The sequence below is a fragment of the Molossus molossus genome, unplaced genomic scaffold (assembly GCF_014108415.1).
Source record: "Molossus molossus isolate mMolMol1 unplaced genomic scaffold, mMolMol1.p scaffold_m16_p_5, whole genome shotgun sequence".
NCBI classification, from domain to species: domain Eukaryota; kingdom Metazoa; phylum Chordata; class Mammalia; order Chiroptera; family Molossidae; genus Molossus; species Molossus molossus.
Genome location: NW_023425388.1, coordinates 52,381,283 through 52,396,462, shown reverse-complemented (window position 1 = coordinate 52,396,462; position 15,180 = coordinate 52,381,283). Strand labels below are relative to the sequence as shown.

The 15,180-nt window shown below is 47.8% G+C and overlaps 1 protein-coding gene across 2 annotated transcripts in view; it reads right to left on the bottom strand.

Moving 5' to 3' along the window:
- The window catches only part of LOC118617124 (LIM domain containing preferred translocation partner in lipoma), a 635,781-nt gene extending 624,181 nt beyond the window's left edge, over positions 1 to 11,600 (bottom strand). For both annotated transcript variants that reach the window (XM_036242751.1, XM_036242755.1), the window contains exon 1: positions 11,470 to 11,600. The gene's annotated coding sequence lies outside the window, so the exon portion shown is untranslated. The remainder of the gene's footprint in view (positions 1 to 11,469) is intronic.
- Positions 11,601 to 15,180: the final 3,580 nt, after the last annotated feature.

Here is a 15,180-nt window from a genome sequence, read left to right as displayed (position 1 = left end):
AGCGGTCCCTCATATCCATTTCCTCCACCCTAATTCAGCTTGGCTTTATCTCTTGTCTGAGCTACAGTACATCGTAGCGTCTCCAGTACCCTCCCTCCAATCCATCCAGCATACCATAATGGTTCCAGGGAACATCCAGCCTGTGGGCCGTATAAGGCCCTTGAAATCAATACCAGCTAACATCACACGCCTCACCAAATTAGACTGACCAAATATAGCAGGCTCATTTTTAAGTTGATAATTTTGTATGGCCCACGAATGATGTTATAAATATCCAAATGGCCCTTAGCATAAAAAAGGTTCCCCACCCCTGCCAGTTATTTTCCTAAAGCACAGATCCAACCACCCCACTTCCCTATGCGATGCTTCTATTATAGTGCAGTCTCAACTCCTCAAGGCAACAAGCAAGGCCTTTATCGATCTAAATCCCACTCTTATCCCCAAGGCCTCTCTACTAGGCAGGTACCCCATTGACTCCAACTTTCCACGTACTTTCTCACCCCTATCTCTGCGCATGGTATTTGCCACCTTCTCTTCCTCTGGCCCACCAAACAAATCCCCACTCATCCTTCAGGACCCAATTAAATGACAGTCCTTTCATTTGCACAGTTTCTCCCAGACCTCTAGCACTGGTCACCACTCCACTGGAACCACCAGATAGTTTTGCACATACTTTTTTTTTTTTTTAATGAGTTTATTTGAGCCAAACTGACAACAACTGCCAGGAAGCAAAATGTCAACAGATTGAGAAAACGCTCCAGAGAATGGCAGATTTACAGCTCATTTTATACATTAGAATCAAAGAAGAAGATGCAAGTGAGGTTACATGAAATTCACTGGGGTAGATTAGGCAGGCAGGAGAGAGCAAAGCATGGAAATCTCTGAGACTGGATAAAGATTAAAAAGGAGAGACATACTTCTTTTACATTGGTGGGTATAGAATAGCACATACTGCCCGGCTGGTGTGGCTCAGTGGTTGAGCGTCGACCCATGCACCAAGAGGTCACAGGTTCGATTCCTGATCAGGGCACATGCCCAGGTTGTGGGCCCGAATCCCAGTGGGGGACATGCAGGAGGTGGTCCATCGATGTTCTCTTTCATGGATGTTTCTATCTCTCTCTCCCTCTCCCTTCCTCTCTCTCTAAAATCAATACTAAAGAAAAAAAAAATTAGAATAGCACATACTTTCACACACTGTATTGATTTAAATGACCTCCTAGAGGTGGGGATCACATCCCCCAAACCCAGACTAGATTTCCACTCAGTCATTCACAAGTACCCATGGCATGTGGTGTTGTGTGAACAAACACAGGATTGTGTCAAATAGATGGGAAATGTATCATCTGCCTTGACTGGAACCCCGTCCTCCAAGTACAGCTGTGAGGCTGTGGCCAAGAAGAGAGATTTCCAGGTTGGAAACGAGCAGCCTGCTGGAAAGCTGACCTAACTTTCACCTCGTTCTAAGAAAAGGTACTGCTTACCCTCCGGGTCACTGCAGAGTTTGCCTTTCCCATGAGTCAGGGTAGACCCCACCCTCTCTGTGGCAACTCCCTACTGCAGTTCCTAAAAATGATTACTTTTCATACCAAACAAGACAGAAACTCCAGGTGCCATGTACTTTTTTTTTTTTTTTTTCTTCTTGAGAACTAAACAAGTACCATATTCAGCAGAAATTCATCAGGAAGAGTAAGCACAGATTATTCTGTGACCTCTTGGCACAGAATGTAGTACTGTATTGGGCTAGCTCAGTTAGAGCTGGAGATCTTTATCAAGATGGGCCACTGGATGCAAAACAATAGATTCAAAAACCCAGCTAAAGTACACAGGGACAGAGACTCCATCGTAGTTCTTAACTCTTAGGAGCCAGAGCAATTGTAGCTGGCCCATCGCATCTTGGACTACGCCTCCTGCCCTTCGATGTCTGACCCAAGGCCCCGCACTCCCAACAAGCCTCTGCGTGTGTCCCAGTGGGCTCGCCCATCCATGGTCCTTCCTTTAGACCATCCTCATGGTGCTTTCTTACATTTTAAACAGTAGTAACATGTTTTTATCAAATCTAATGAACTCTAAGTGCCTGCCATCTAGACATGCCCTTCAAACACCCTCAAAGTTTACCTTTATGAATGTAATTCACCGAACAAACGTTTCTTGAGCACCTACCATCTCCCCTGACAAAAAGACTATACGTATGTTGAGTCCTTACCTTAGGGCTGGCCTTTGTACAGTACTTAGACTATCTCACTCAATGCTCACCTACAAGTAGGGTGACCCTATAATGTATCCTCCAAATCAAAGCATCTCTGAGAGTAAAAGGAAATACAATGGACATAACGTCAGGACACAAGCGTAAACCAGGGCTGTCCTGGGCAGACCCGAAAGAGCAGGTCCTCTACCTCTTAAGCAAGTACTATTGGCTACAGCCATTTTTACAGACAAGGAAATGCAGGCTGATATTGAGGACAGGAATCCCTTAACATCCAACATGTGAAAATGCCAAGGAATTCACACTGCCTTTGCCCGCAGCCACGGTCTCCTAACGGGGGGTGCTCTGCCCCTGAAGCCCTCTGCAGCGTGGGAGCTGAGCTGCGGGCTGGTGGCCTGGGGGACTAGGGGACGCTGACCACGGCTATGGTAGAAACAGAGCCTGTGCTGCAGGTGAAAGGAGGCCGCAGCGCCTTTCTCAGAGGTCAGTAAACAGCCCTGCCCTGTCCTGATCCTTTGCTCAGGTGCCCAGGGAAAGGTTCCCACGCAAGTTTCTGAAGAAGGCCTGACCTGCCACCACCCCTGAGAACCAGTTTTCCATTTGAACCACTCGTGCGTTGGTGCGAGGCCGTGACACAAGCACTGGCTGCAGTGGGAGCAAACCCAGCAGGACTGAACATCGCAGTGCAAACTCAGTCCAAGGGTGGGACGGGCATGGTGGGGGGCGCACACTGCCCCGATGAGGAGCCATCTCCGCACAGCCAAGGGGGGCCTGCGAAGGTCTGTGGCGCTCACCTCACTGTGCAGAGTGCACTCATCTCAACAGCAGTGTCCTCACCAATGAGAGGTCTACACGTCCGTGAGTCAGTACCCAAATCGTGCCTGTGACCCCGGGAGCACAGCTGGGATCTGAGCATGCACCTGTCTGGGTCGAGGTCCCACAGTACCCACCAGAAGCATGAGGGCGGTCCCTGTGTGGTAGGCTCTGTGCTAGGCACCAGAAACCGCCATATTACATGATACATTACTTGTTTTGTTTTTCTAATCTTCACCCGAGGATATTCTTTTTATATTTATCTTCAGATAGAGCTAGAGGCAGAGAAGGAGGAAGAGAGAGAGAGAAACATCGATGTCAGAGAGACACATCGATTGGTTGCCACCCGCACGACCTCAACCAGGACTGAGGACGAACCGTGCCCTTGGCCGGAATCAAACCCGAAACTCTTTGGTCCATGGGCACCACTCTTACCGCTGAGCCGTGCCAGCTAGGGCGATACATTACCTTTTATACAGCACAGTCATGCATATTTCTCTGGGTCTCACAAATGCACTGTGATATATCATACATTCTGTTTGAAGGTACCTGAAACCCAGAAATATTCTGGAACTTGCTTAACATCACAGGGCTAGTGGGTGGCTCAAACACAAGTCTTTGTTTTTCCTGTACCAAAAACAATTGATGGTGATACTGCCAAAATGATAGCATGGTAAAGCCCAGATCCTCAGGATTCTAGAGTCTCCAAACTGATTCTCAGTTTTCTTCCAAGGTCACAGCCGCAGGCAGTAATGTTACTGATCAGAACACAATAAGACAATAATAATGGTTTCTTGCCTATGCATGCGCCTTGCTAAGGTCTTTCACATCAATTGCTCATGCTCGCTTGCAGAAGTTAAGGAGCAGGACAGGAGCTTTTAAGACAGGAGTCTGATTTTAACTCCTCCACCCTCGGCCAAGCACCCTGTGGGAAGGTTTCTTCACCCCTGAATGCTTGCCCACACTCAGAGACAGGACGGATCCTGCTGACACATCTCTCGGAGTGCAGTTGGGAACTGAATAATAAAAATGATTGTAAAATGTATTCGCCACATAAAAAGTGCTATGAAGGCTATGAAATACTAATGGATCCTGGGAGATGGGTTGTGATGGGCAGGTTTAAGAGGAAAGAGAAAAACTGGAGGATCGGATCCAATCCTGCCAGCCTGGAAATCTTTAGGCAAGCAAAAATAAGTAAAAATAAAAAAGGAGTGCTGGCGGTAGGAAGGCAGGACACTGTCACAAGCAAGGAACCTGGGACTTATCAAGGACTCAGAAGCTGGGTTTTTGCAAACAAGCCACAGGCACAAAAGGCAGTAAAACAAACAAATCCCCAAACCACACACAAACTCAAACGGAACCATCTTCACCACTTTATTTTCAAAGTGAAAAGCACAAAGTTCAGGCCTAGTAACAGTGATCTCTAAGTTATATCCCCTCCCAAATTCTCCTAAGCAAAGCCCCTGAGGGTGGGGGCGGGTGGAGAAGGAATGTGTCAGGCCAGGCTCAGCAGAAGCAGAATCAAAAACACCTTTGAAAGAGAGCTGGCCACAGCCCAATTCCAGCTCAGCTGACAAGGATGTGACAGAGTAGGTCTGTCACTTTCCCCTGGGCCTCAGTTTCCTTCCCAGTACAATGAGGAAGCAGGTCGCTCTGGTCACCCAGGCCCCAGCCCACATTTCTAAGGCAGGAGCTGGCTTCCAGCTTGCTGGTTCTCCTACTGCCTACAACCTTTGGTCACATAAAACAGCTTTTCCAGCCCAGGCTGATAAGCTAGCAAATAATTAGAAGGACAGGAGTAAGAACTGAGCTGCCTAATATGATTCTAACAGCAGACAGCTTCTGCAATCTGCTTTTCCCTCTCTGCTCTGCTGACCTGGTACAGGCCCAGTATCTCCAGCCCTGGAACACGTCAGCAGCCTCCTAAGCAGGACCTTTGCCTGTGAGTTTAATCTGCCATCATCCTGCCAGCAGAGCTCTCTGAAGCACAGATGCCCCGAGGCCCTCCTTTGCTGGAGGAGTAACAATGGCCCTCTCCTCAAAGTGCTGCCATCCCCTTAGCTATCCGATCAGCCTTTATCCTTCCCAGCGATCTTCCAGCACACCCTTCTATTCTGCAAGCACGGGTAGGCCTCAGCACTATGCATGTACGTATATCAAGGTCTCTGTGCCTGGAAAGTTTGTCTACCCCGTCTGCCATATGAACTCATACTCTTTCTTCAAAACCCTAGCCAAACTTTTCCATAAGTATCCATCTGTTCTTCCAGGTGCTTGGTCACTCCATTCTTAGTTCTCCCATTAGTCCTGTGTCCATCACTCTAATGAAGCCTTACCATGATTTATTTCCATCTCTCTTCTAGGCTGGAGTCAAAATTCTTGAAAACAGACCCTTGTCTTTGTAAGCCAGTATCCAGCATTTCTGTCTAGCCTACGATAATCACTCCGTACACATATGTGGACATGAATACAAGAAGTTGAGCTAGATGCGATTTTGTATATATGTGTGTGATAGAAGGGGGCAAGACGTTCAGAAATGGCATCATGGCACAGAGTAGGTTTGGCTTTGAACTTAAAGAGACATGGGTTTACAACAGGCAGAGACAATGGACAGGCCAGAAACTCCAAGTAGAAAAAACAGCATAAGCAAAGGCAAAGGCATTGATGAAAACAGAACGCTCGAAGACAGCAGAACCACCTGTCCGCGTGAGAGCAAAGTGAAGAGCAGTGTCAACTGCAACCACTCTTAGAGTAGCTAGTTTAGAGACGCAACTCTGCACTTCTAACCTCGACCCTGACAGTGGGATTGCCCAGTGCCATCTGTGGCAGGTACAGCACAGCTGGATCTCTATGGAGTCCTGTGCCCACAGGCCCAAATTTCTGGGTCAGTAAACAGTCCCTTCCCCCAACATTGCCATCTGTGTTTGCAGTGAACTTAATCAATCCCTTTCTCCAGCTGACAAATATTCCAGAGTGCCTAACATGTGCAAGGCACTCACTCCTCTGGGGCCTGGGAACATGACCATTATCCTTGGGATTCTCCTGAAGCTTATTTTAAAGTGCAGTGGAGACAAAGACAAGCAAACACATAAGGCCAAGTGGTGATTCGTGCTTATATTGTTTCAGTTCATTCATTTCACAAAAAACTACTGAACATCTTCAGAGCACGAGGTGACAGGGATTCAAAGATGAGAAAACCATGGTCTCATCTCCTTTGCTGGATGTCATTCCTGCGGACCCTCCCCAGTAAACGACTGCATCTGTGAAGCATCAGAATGCAAATGACCCACCTGAAGCAGGTAGGCCGCAGGAAGCATTTCAGTCCTGAGCCAGCAAGCCTTCTTGGGAGAAGGGGTCTGCATGACCCAGGGAGGGCAGGATCCCACAAGAGCTACTGGGCTCAACTCAGAGGACATCTAGCATTTTCCCAGGAGCCATAGATCAAGGGTAATGTCTGAGATCAAGACACTCCACCAAATTCTTATCACTGAAGTACTAGGGATGTAATGTACAACATGGTGACTACAGTTAACACTATTCTATAACATATATGAAATTTAGAGTAAATCCCAAGAGTTCTCATTACAAGGAAAACTTTTCTCTTTTGCTTTTTACTTATTTTGTATCTATATAAGATGACGAATGCTAGCTAAACTTACAGTACTAATCATTTCACAATATATGTAAGTCAAACCATTATGCTGTATACCTTAAACTTATACAGTGATATATTCAATTATATCTAAATAAAACTCGGAAGGAATCCTTATCACAACAGAGGGCCAGAGAAGAGGAAATATTGGGGAGAGGGGTGTGCAGATCATTTGCGTGAGGCTCTGCTTCTCCAATTTGGAGAGAGAGAAAACACCCAAAGGGTAGAGGGAATGGTATATCTTATTGGAGGGAATGGTAGAGCCCCACACCCCCAGTGTGAAATTGCGAAGACTGCTCACCCACATAAACCCTCGATTCTGATCCCGCCAGGGTCCAATAAATGTATACTGAATTACATTCCAAGGAAGAACCCTAAGAATCACTGTTGATTTGAATTTTTCATTCTGTGGGCACATAAAAGAGTGTGTGACAGATCAGGCCAAGGTTGGAAACTGAGTCCTGTCCCTTAGTAGTGGTAAAACCATATTTAACCAAACTCATCATCTCATCTGTGAAATGAAGCTTATAATCATAAAACCAACTTTCATAAATCGGTATGAAAATTACATAAGCACATGCCCAGCACTCAAAAATTTTCCAAAGCTATATTATTATTACTGTTATGATTAAGAATGAACAATAGAAAGATTAACATTTTCTAGCCTCCATTCTGTGGGTTAACTGCTTCCAAGCATGAATCCAATTAACTCCCTGGCCACCCACTCACCCTATTTGTGGAAAGTCAGAAGAGATGAAGGCCTCGAGGATACAGCTGTGTCCTTTCTCCTTTCTGTGAGCTGCATTAGGAATTCACTGGCCATTTCCTCCACGCCTAGAGACGACCCACACCACACTTCCCTTCCTTCCCCTTTCCTCGCACATCAGGTTCTCTGTCTCATACACACCTTCGAGGCCTGGATTTCCACCCAGATAGGAGCTTCCTGCAGACAACACAACTTCACTTCCCCTTCCTCACCTCGGTTTCTTCCAGCAAGGCACAGCCTCCCAAGCCACGTTCCAACAAAAATCCCCACCCACCAATGCACACACAGAGCTCAGACTCCTAATTACTGTCCAAGGTCAAAGTCTCAGGTTCACTCAACCAATTACTTAAATGTGTTACTATGCTTCCTGCATTACTATCCAAATACCTATTCCCAGAGATGGTTTCAGAGCTCCTGCCCAGGCTTGTTCTTTTGCGAATCTCTAAAGAACCCTTTAATGGCCCCTACAGCCCACAAGGTAAACTTAAATCTACTTAGAAAAAGAATAAAAGTCCTCCCCTTTCTCCAGTTCCCACAGCCCACTTCAAGCTAGCCATACAAAATACAGCTTCAAGAATTAAACACCCTCTATGTCCCCATGTCTCCATCACCTCACAGACGACACTTATCTGTCCTTCCTCCACTTGGGCAATTCCTACTTAGCCCCAAAGATTCTCTTCAGGCACCACTCCCTCTGTCCTGGCTTGCCTGACACTGACCCTCTTCAGTGCAGAGCAGCTGAAACATATCCCGAGAACAGCGTGCACATGCGTGGAGATCCCAGCACAGGTGTGGTCCTCAAGGAAAGGAACTGTGTACATCTTTGCACTCTGGGGGCCAGCCAATTCCTGGTTCACAGTAGGTAGACGCCTGAACTTGTGAGCTTCCTACACTGCTCTTCTCCCTTATGTAAAAATAGCTGTGTTCCATCCTCTGGTTTTACCATGCTACCTGGCATCTTCTCTAGCTCTGTTTTCCACTAAATACTGCAAATTTCTAGGTTGTTTCCCAGTCCGTGAGTTACTCTGCCCTTGGCCAAACACCCATCATCATTTCAGCATCTTAAACCATAGTTCTGAAATCAAATCAAATCTGACTATTCCCCAGTTCCCCATGAACCCATGTGAGTTCCACAGCAGGGTAAAGTCACATATTAACACCAAGAGTCAAATTTCTGAGTTGTAATTTTGAGCACATTTTTAATTAGCTGTGTGACCTTGGGCAAGAGTTCCAATGGAGATGAGGGTGTCACCAGGCCCAGTTCTCAGGGGACTTTTGAAATTAAAATGGAATATCTGATGGGAAAGTGTTTTATAAAGTGCAAAGCCCTATACATTCATACAGGGAATGATTAACAACTTTTATCAAATCTAAACCATTGACTGTAAGATGTACCATCATCAACTTAGAATGAAAAATTGCTCAACTATGACACATCTGTGATTATAACACAGCCCAATTTCAGTGATATTAAAATTTGAAAAAGTGTGCCTTAGAACTGATGAAATATAACTTATTTGTCTCTAAAATACAGGAACATGCTATAAAATCTTCACATTCACCAATGGCGCGTAATAGGCATTCAGTAATATATGTCAAGTGAGTGAATACCCAGCGATAATTTTCGCAGGCTAAATTATTGCCTCTCTCCAAAAATGGGCAGCAGAAGACTTCCCAATGCCAGTCCCTCCCCTCTCAATCATGTCCCAGCCTGCTCAAAACCCTCAAATGATGACTTCAAGTCGTATCCAAACTTCTGAGCCTGGCGTTCTAAGGCCCTTCATTATCAGACCTCCTTTCCCACCAATCATTGCCTGCACCTGTCTACCTCCCCCAGAGAGATGACCTCCCTACCAGAATATGTCACCCTAAGGGTTCTAATCAGTCCCAGCCATAGTAATCAGCTCAGCATCTCAGCTTCTTCTCCCTCTACCCATCCCCAAAGCCAACTCTAGGCTGGCCAGCTGTTTATACGGAGCATGACCCTGAGGGACTGCCTGACCCGAAGTCCCAGGCCTGTGCAGCTACCATTCAGAAAGCTAACCCCAACTACTTATCTCCCATCTAGAGTCTACATTCCAGACTGTAAAGGCCTGGGCATTGGAGTTGAGGGACTGTCTTACATTGATTAAATAAATGCAAGACACACTCTTCCTTGTAATGGTTCCCAGAACTGGCAAGAACCCTGGAGGGAGAAATGCTGGTCATAGAGTAGAGTAAACCCTATTGGAAATTCTGCCTTTCCACCACCCACCATTATTCACTGTAGCACCCGCCTTCTTTGGGCCTTCATTTTTGTTCCCCCTCTGTAAGACTGAGGGAGGGTGAGGATTGGGGATGCAGAGAGGGAGTTAGGTGCTTCCCTTCCCTCCACTTAAAGGCTTTCTTAAAATGCACAAATTCTGGGAGAGGTAAGCCATTAAGTCGCTAACACCTCACCAAGGATTTGTTTATTTTTTCTATTTATCTTCAGATAGAGTGGGAGAGAGAGAAACATAGATGTGAAAGAGACACATCAACTGGTTGCCTCCTGCAGGACCCTGACCAGGGCCATGGAGGAACCACAACAGAGGTACGTGCCCTTGACTGGAATCAAACCTGCAACTCATTGGTCCAGGGGGCCAATGCTCTAACAGCTCTAACGGCTGAGCCAAACCGTCCAGGGTAAAGAATGAGTTTTATTGGAAAGCAAGCCACTTGGAAAAGGAGGTGGGTGGAAAGAGAAAGAGGATTGGAAACAAAGTGAGTATGGTACTAGGAAAGAAACTCAGAGATGACCCTAAATTTTTGCATTTTGCTTGAGGGCTGGAAGACAGTGATCCCTGGGAAGGGAAGCCAGGAAGTTCTTTCTGCTCTCCCTAGGACCCCAAAGTCCCAAAGGCCCTGCTCTGTTAGAGTACTTAGGTACAATTCCACTGACTAACTCATCTCATGTACTCCCTCGCTCCAACCCCATGCCCCCAACCCAGTTCATCTCCACTATTCACATTTTATTTAGTATCTTTTGTCTACAGTCCCCCACCCCACCCACCCCAGCACAAACTGGCTGGTTTCAGAAAACTCCCATCCTTCAAAAAGCCCTGATCAAGCGCGCGGGGTGGGGGTGGGGGGGGGGGTGTCTCTCCAAAGGACCATCTCTGATCCCCCTTCAGGGACCAAGAAATCAAACTCCTTTTCCTGAGCCCATTACAGCGTTACCCATGCCTTTCCCCCAGCACTCAGCACTTTCCGTCTGGGGTCGGGTTTGGCTCCACGGTGGTCTGAGCTCTCCCTGTGGGCAGGAACAGGACCTTATCTGCCTTTCTGACCCAACAACCCACCACAGCGCCTGGCACACAGTGGGCGCCGGAGAAATGCTTGGAGAAAGAAAATTAGAAATTGGCAGCCATTTATTTTAATTACAGATCAGCCTTTAGTGACTGACTTCTGAAGAGGCCCTCCTTCTCTCTGGACCTCAGTTGCCCCAACTGTAAAATGGGGGGCTTGGATGCCTGGACTCCGAGGCCCACTCCACAGTGACAACTGGGATTCCGCGAAAGCTCTAAGCAGCTGGGTGTGGCCCCGCCCCCTGGGCGCCCAGAAAGGCCCAGGCAGGGGGCGCGAGGGAAGGGCTCCATCCCCGCCCAGACCGCGATCTGAGCTTCCCGAAAACTCGGGGTCTCCCTTCAATGGCGTGCACCCCGTGAATGCCCCGCGGCCGGCACTTCCGCACCGCGGGCCCTTCGGCCCGGGCAGGGTGTACACTCCACACCCTGCGCCCGCGCTCCTGCCACCCCAGAGGCGCTCGCGCCCGGGGACGCTGGGGGTTCCCGAGACACCCGCAGGCGGAGGGTGGGGGGAAGGAAGGAGGATTTGCAACAATACCTCTGGGAGGAGGCAGCCGGGGCAGCGGCGGCGGCGGCGGCGGCTGGAGGCGGAGGCAAAGGCGTAGGAGGAGGTGCCCGGGCACTCCCCCTCCCATTGTCCCCAGCCCCGGACAGGCCCGGCCCCGCGCCCCGCACCGTGCCCCGCGCCCCGGGCCGTGCAAACAGCCCTTACCTGGCAGCTCCCGGCTGTCCCCCTGCTCGTTAAAGCTACTTATCCCGGGAAAGCTCGCGCGGGGCCCGGGAGCGAACCCACAGACAAAAAGTGAAACTTCGGCAGGGCTGGAGCGGCTGCTGGTTGGTGCCTTTCCCCCTCCTTCCTCCCCACCGTCCCCACCCCCTCCCCTCGGTCTCCCGTGCGGTGCCCTGAGAGCTGGAGGCTGACGTCAGGGGCCTGAATTCCTGACTTTGCCTGCACGCATTTGTCCATGTAAGGTATGGGAAGGCGGGTGCCCGCCGAGCCGCCGCGCGACGCTCGCCGGGGGGAGGGGGCCCGCGGCGGGCAGCGGCTTCGCCGAAAGGTGGGCGCACCGCGGACATTTTATTTCCTGGGCACAGAGGAGGGGACGCAGGGATGCGGGGAGCTTGCAGAGAGGAAAAGGAAGAGGGAGGTGTGGAGGCTTTGCCTGCACGGGAAGAAGAGGAAGGAGATGGAGGAAGGAAGAAGCCGCCGAGGCGAGGGGCTGTTTAAGACACGGGAGAACCTGCCTCTGCTCTTAAAGGCGCCAAGTTAGGGCGCCGAGGCCGAGCAGCAGAGGTCCTGCTTCGGAAACCCCGTCCGAGATCCCGGTCCTGAGCCCCGCCCCGGATTCCCAGCAGGACTCACAACGTGCTGGATGTCGGAACTGGCGGACACCAACCTCCCACCGTCCACTTCACACAAGAGAAAAGTGAAGCCCTCGAAAGAGAAACGATTTGTACAGGGTCCTACACGCCGCCGACCCAGGCGCGGGACCTGGGTGCTCAGGTTCCCAGCCCAGTTCCCGCCGTCAGTCGGGGCTCTGCCTGCCTCCTTCCCACCGAGCGGCGAGCCGGGTCCGAGGGGAGCGGTCTACGCAGACCACCCAGGGAAGAGATGTTTCGAACTTCCTTTGGCCCGGAATCAGTTCCTGGAAGGTCTGATTGACAACCCTGAATAGCAAGGACGTTGCTTCAGGGCTACTTCCTCTGTCCTTTGCTCCAATAAATGAACTCCTGGAGCTGAACGTCTGTTTCACAGCCTGGTCCTGTAGCCCAGAAACCTCATTCTGTGCTTATAGCTTTAAAACGAAATCAGCGACCTGGGTGAACTGGTTTGAATAAAGTCATACCTGTTCTTGGAAAGTTAGACTTGGATTCGTTTTCCTCTGACGGTTGTAAACGTGAGCAATCACGAACGCCACCATTTACTGTGTCAGGGTTGGACTGTGCCCTTGTCATTGCCTGGAAGGCTTTCCGAGGCTGGGGACGTTGTTTCCTTGTATTTCTGTTCTGCTGGTATCTACAATAATTCTCACTTCGGCACATCATTAAACCACTTTCTGGTGGTTTTTTAGATCTTTGTGTTAGATAGGACAAAGTATAGTCCCCCTTTTACATTTGAGGAAAAAATGTAAAGTAACTTGCCCAACACACAAGCACCTGAACTCACCTCCACCCATCCAAGTCACCTGACTAATCCTATGATGTTGCCACCCAGACAGGAGGCCCTTACCTCCAGCGACTTAATTTCCATTCATGAATGTGGGGAGTACACTGTGAGTTGCCTATTCATGAAACTTCCAAAACTTGGTTCTTCTGGAATTTGGCGGGATTTTTTTTTATCAAGAATTAAAGAAATAAATGTAGGAACATATATTATTGCACTTAACATTTATTTAACACCTTCCTTGTACAAGGTCTTTGAATTCCTGGGTTCAAATTGCTTAATCTCTCTTCCTCTCAAATTCTCATCTACACATACAAAAATATGAAAATAATAGCAGAGAGATAAGGTCAAGAGTACCTATTCCATAGTGTACTATTTGAAATATTTTTCTCTTTGCAACTAATATAGTTTGAAATAGGAAAAAAATGAATTTAAAAGAGATTTTGTTGTGGTGCTTTAAAAAGATCAGATCCTATTCATTTACCTTCAACATTGCAGCAAACCCATGTTCTAAGGGCTTCTGTTTAATATGCAAAACACCTGGTATCACACAAAATAAGAATGGATTCACCCAATCCTCATCATATATAACGGCACTTGACCAGAATTTCTTCTTCTTTCCCCCATTAACCCACTTACAAAGAATAATAGGATTCTAATGAGGATTAATAAGATTTAATAGGGTATAATTAGAGTCATTCATTTCCTCCATCATATGCATTATAAGAGTGCTGTGTTGGATCCAGAAATGCTACTAATTATGTTGAAACTGTTATATGGCTGTGTTGGGGAAGATCACTGTGTTTCTCCTCCTGAAATATTTATGAGTTGCTCAGGTGAGCATGGTGTTAGCATAAGCATTGTATAAAGTTAATCACAAAAGATGATTTCAACGCATGAGGCACTCACCAGGAGTATGAGAGGTAAAGTTGTAAATTGGATGCTTGGCAAACCACATGCAGTGTTGTCATCAATGCAAGCTCAAATCAAAAGCCTCATTGTCATTTGCTGATCTGGTTTCTTTTGTATTCTCACTTTTCTCAACATCCCTATTAAAACCTGCTGTGTGCAGGGACTTGGGAAAGACAGGAAGGGTATGTCAATTTGCAGGCTCAATGATAGAGAAATACAGATTTACCAATTGAGAGACTAAAGGAAGCACAGAATTTCAGGTGGGGCAGAGGTGGGGAAGATTGCACAATCGTGGCCTAAAGGCTTACAGAGGCCTTCTGATTGGTCCAGTGATGGTGCACAAAACTTTGAGGAAGGCCTGGCTGTCATCCCACCATTCCCTTGCATCCATTATAGGCCCTTACCCAAAGGCCCTTGTATAGCTCATGTCAATCTTTTCTTTGTGTTTATGGTATGGCCGGGCAATACTCTAACGATTTTTCATAGGCTCTTCATTTAACCCTCACAAAGCCCTTCTGAGGTTGGCACTATCGTTTTCTCTATTATGTCCATGAGGAAACTAAAGCCCAGAGAGTTGAGTAGCTTGCTCTTAAGACAGAGCTAGTAAATGGGTAAGCTGAGATTCCTCCTGAGCCAGGAAGCCTGGAGCCCTGCTCACTCACTGCTGAATGACCATCTGGTCTCAGTTGGAACACACCAATGTGCAGAACTCATTATCTCCAATAGCTAACCAAGAGGAAAAGCTATGAAGAGGCTACGGGAGAAATAACAAGGATGAGAGGGGCATGGAAGATAAACCCCAACCTGATGTTGCCTCTCCACACTTAACACCCCTCAGGCCAAACTGCTCAATGTGGTTTGCACAGCCCCTCAGATATTTCTGTCAGTCCTTCACACGTACTCACCCTCCAGCTAATTGAAAGTCTAGTGGTTTCCCAAACACATCTTACCTGTTCATGCTTATCTGCCTTTACACAGGTTCTTCTTTCTCCCAGGAGCCCTCTTCCTTCTCCCTCTACCTGGCAACCCTGATCCAACCTCTTTAGAATCCCTTAAATATTGCCTCCTTTGAGAGGCCTTCTAGCCCATACCACATCTTCAGTGGACACATTGCCCATACAGAGTGCTCCCGTAACTCTGCTTACCTCAATCCAGATGGCTCTGAATAGTGTTATTGGTTACCTTGCTACTGGACTGAGAGTCTAATTCATCTCTGAGTCCTTAAGACAGTGCTTTCTCCTCCTCTTCCTCCTCCTCATCCTCCTTCCACTTCTTCCTCTTCTTATTCTCTTTCTTCAATTCTATATCTCCTCCTCCTCTTCCTCTTCATCCTCCTTCTTCTTTAAT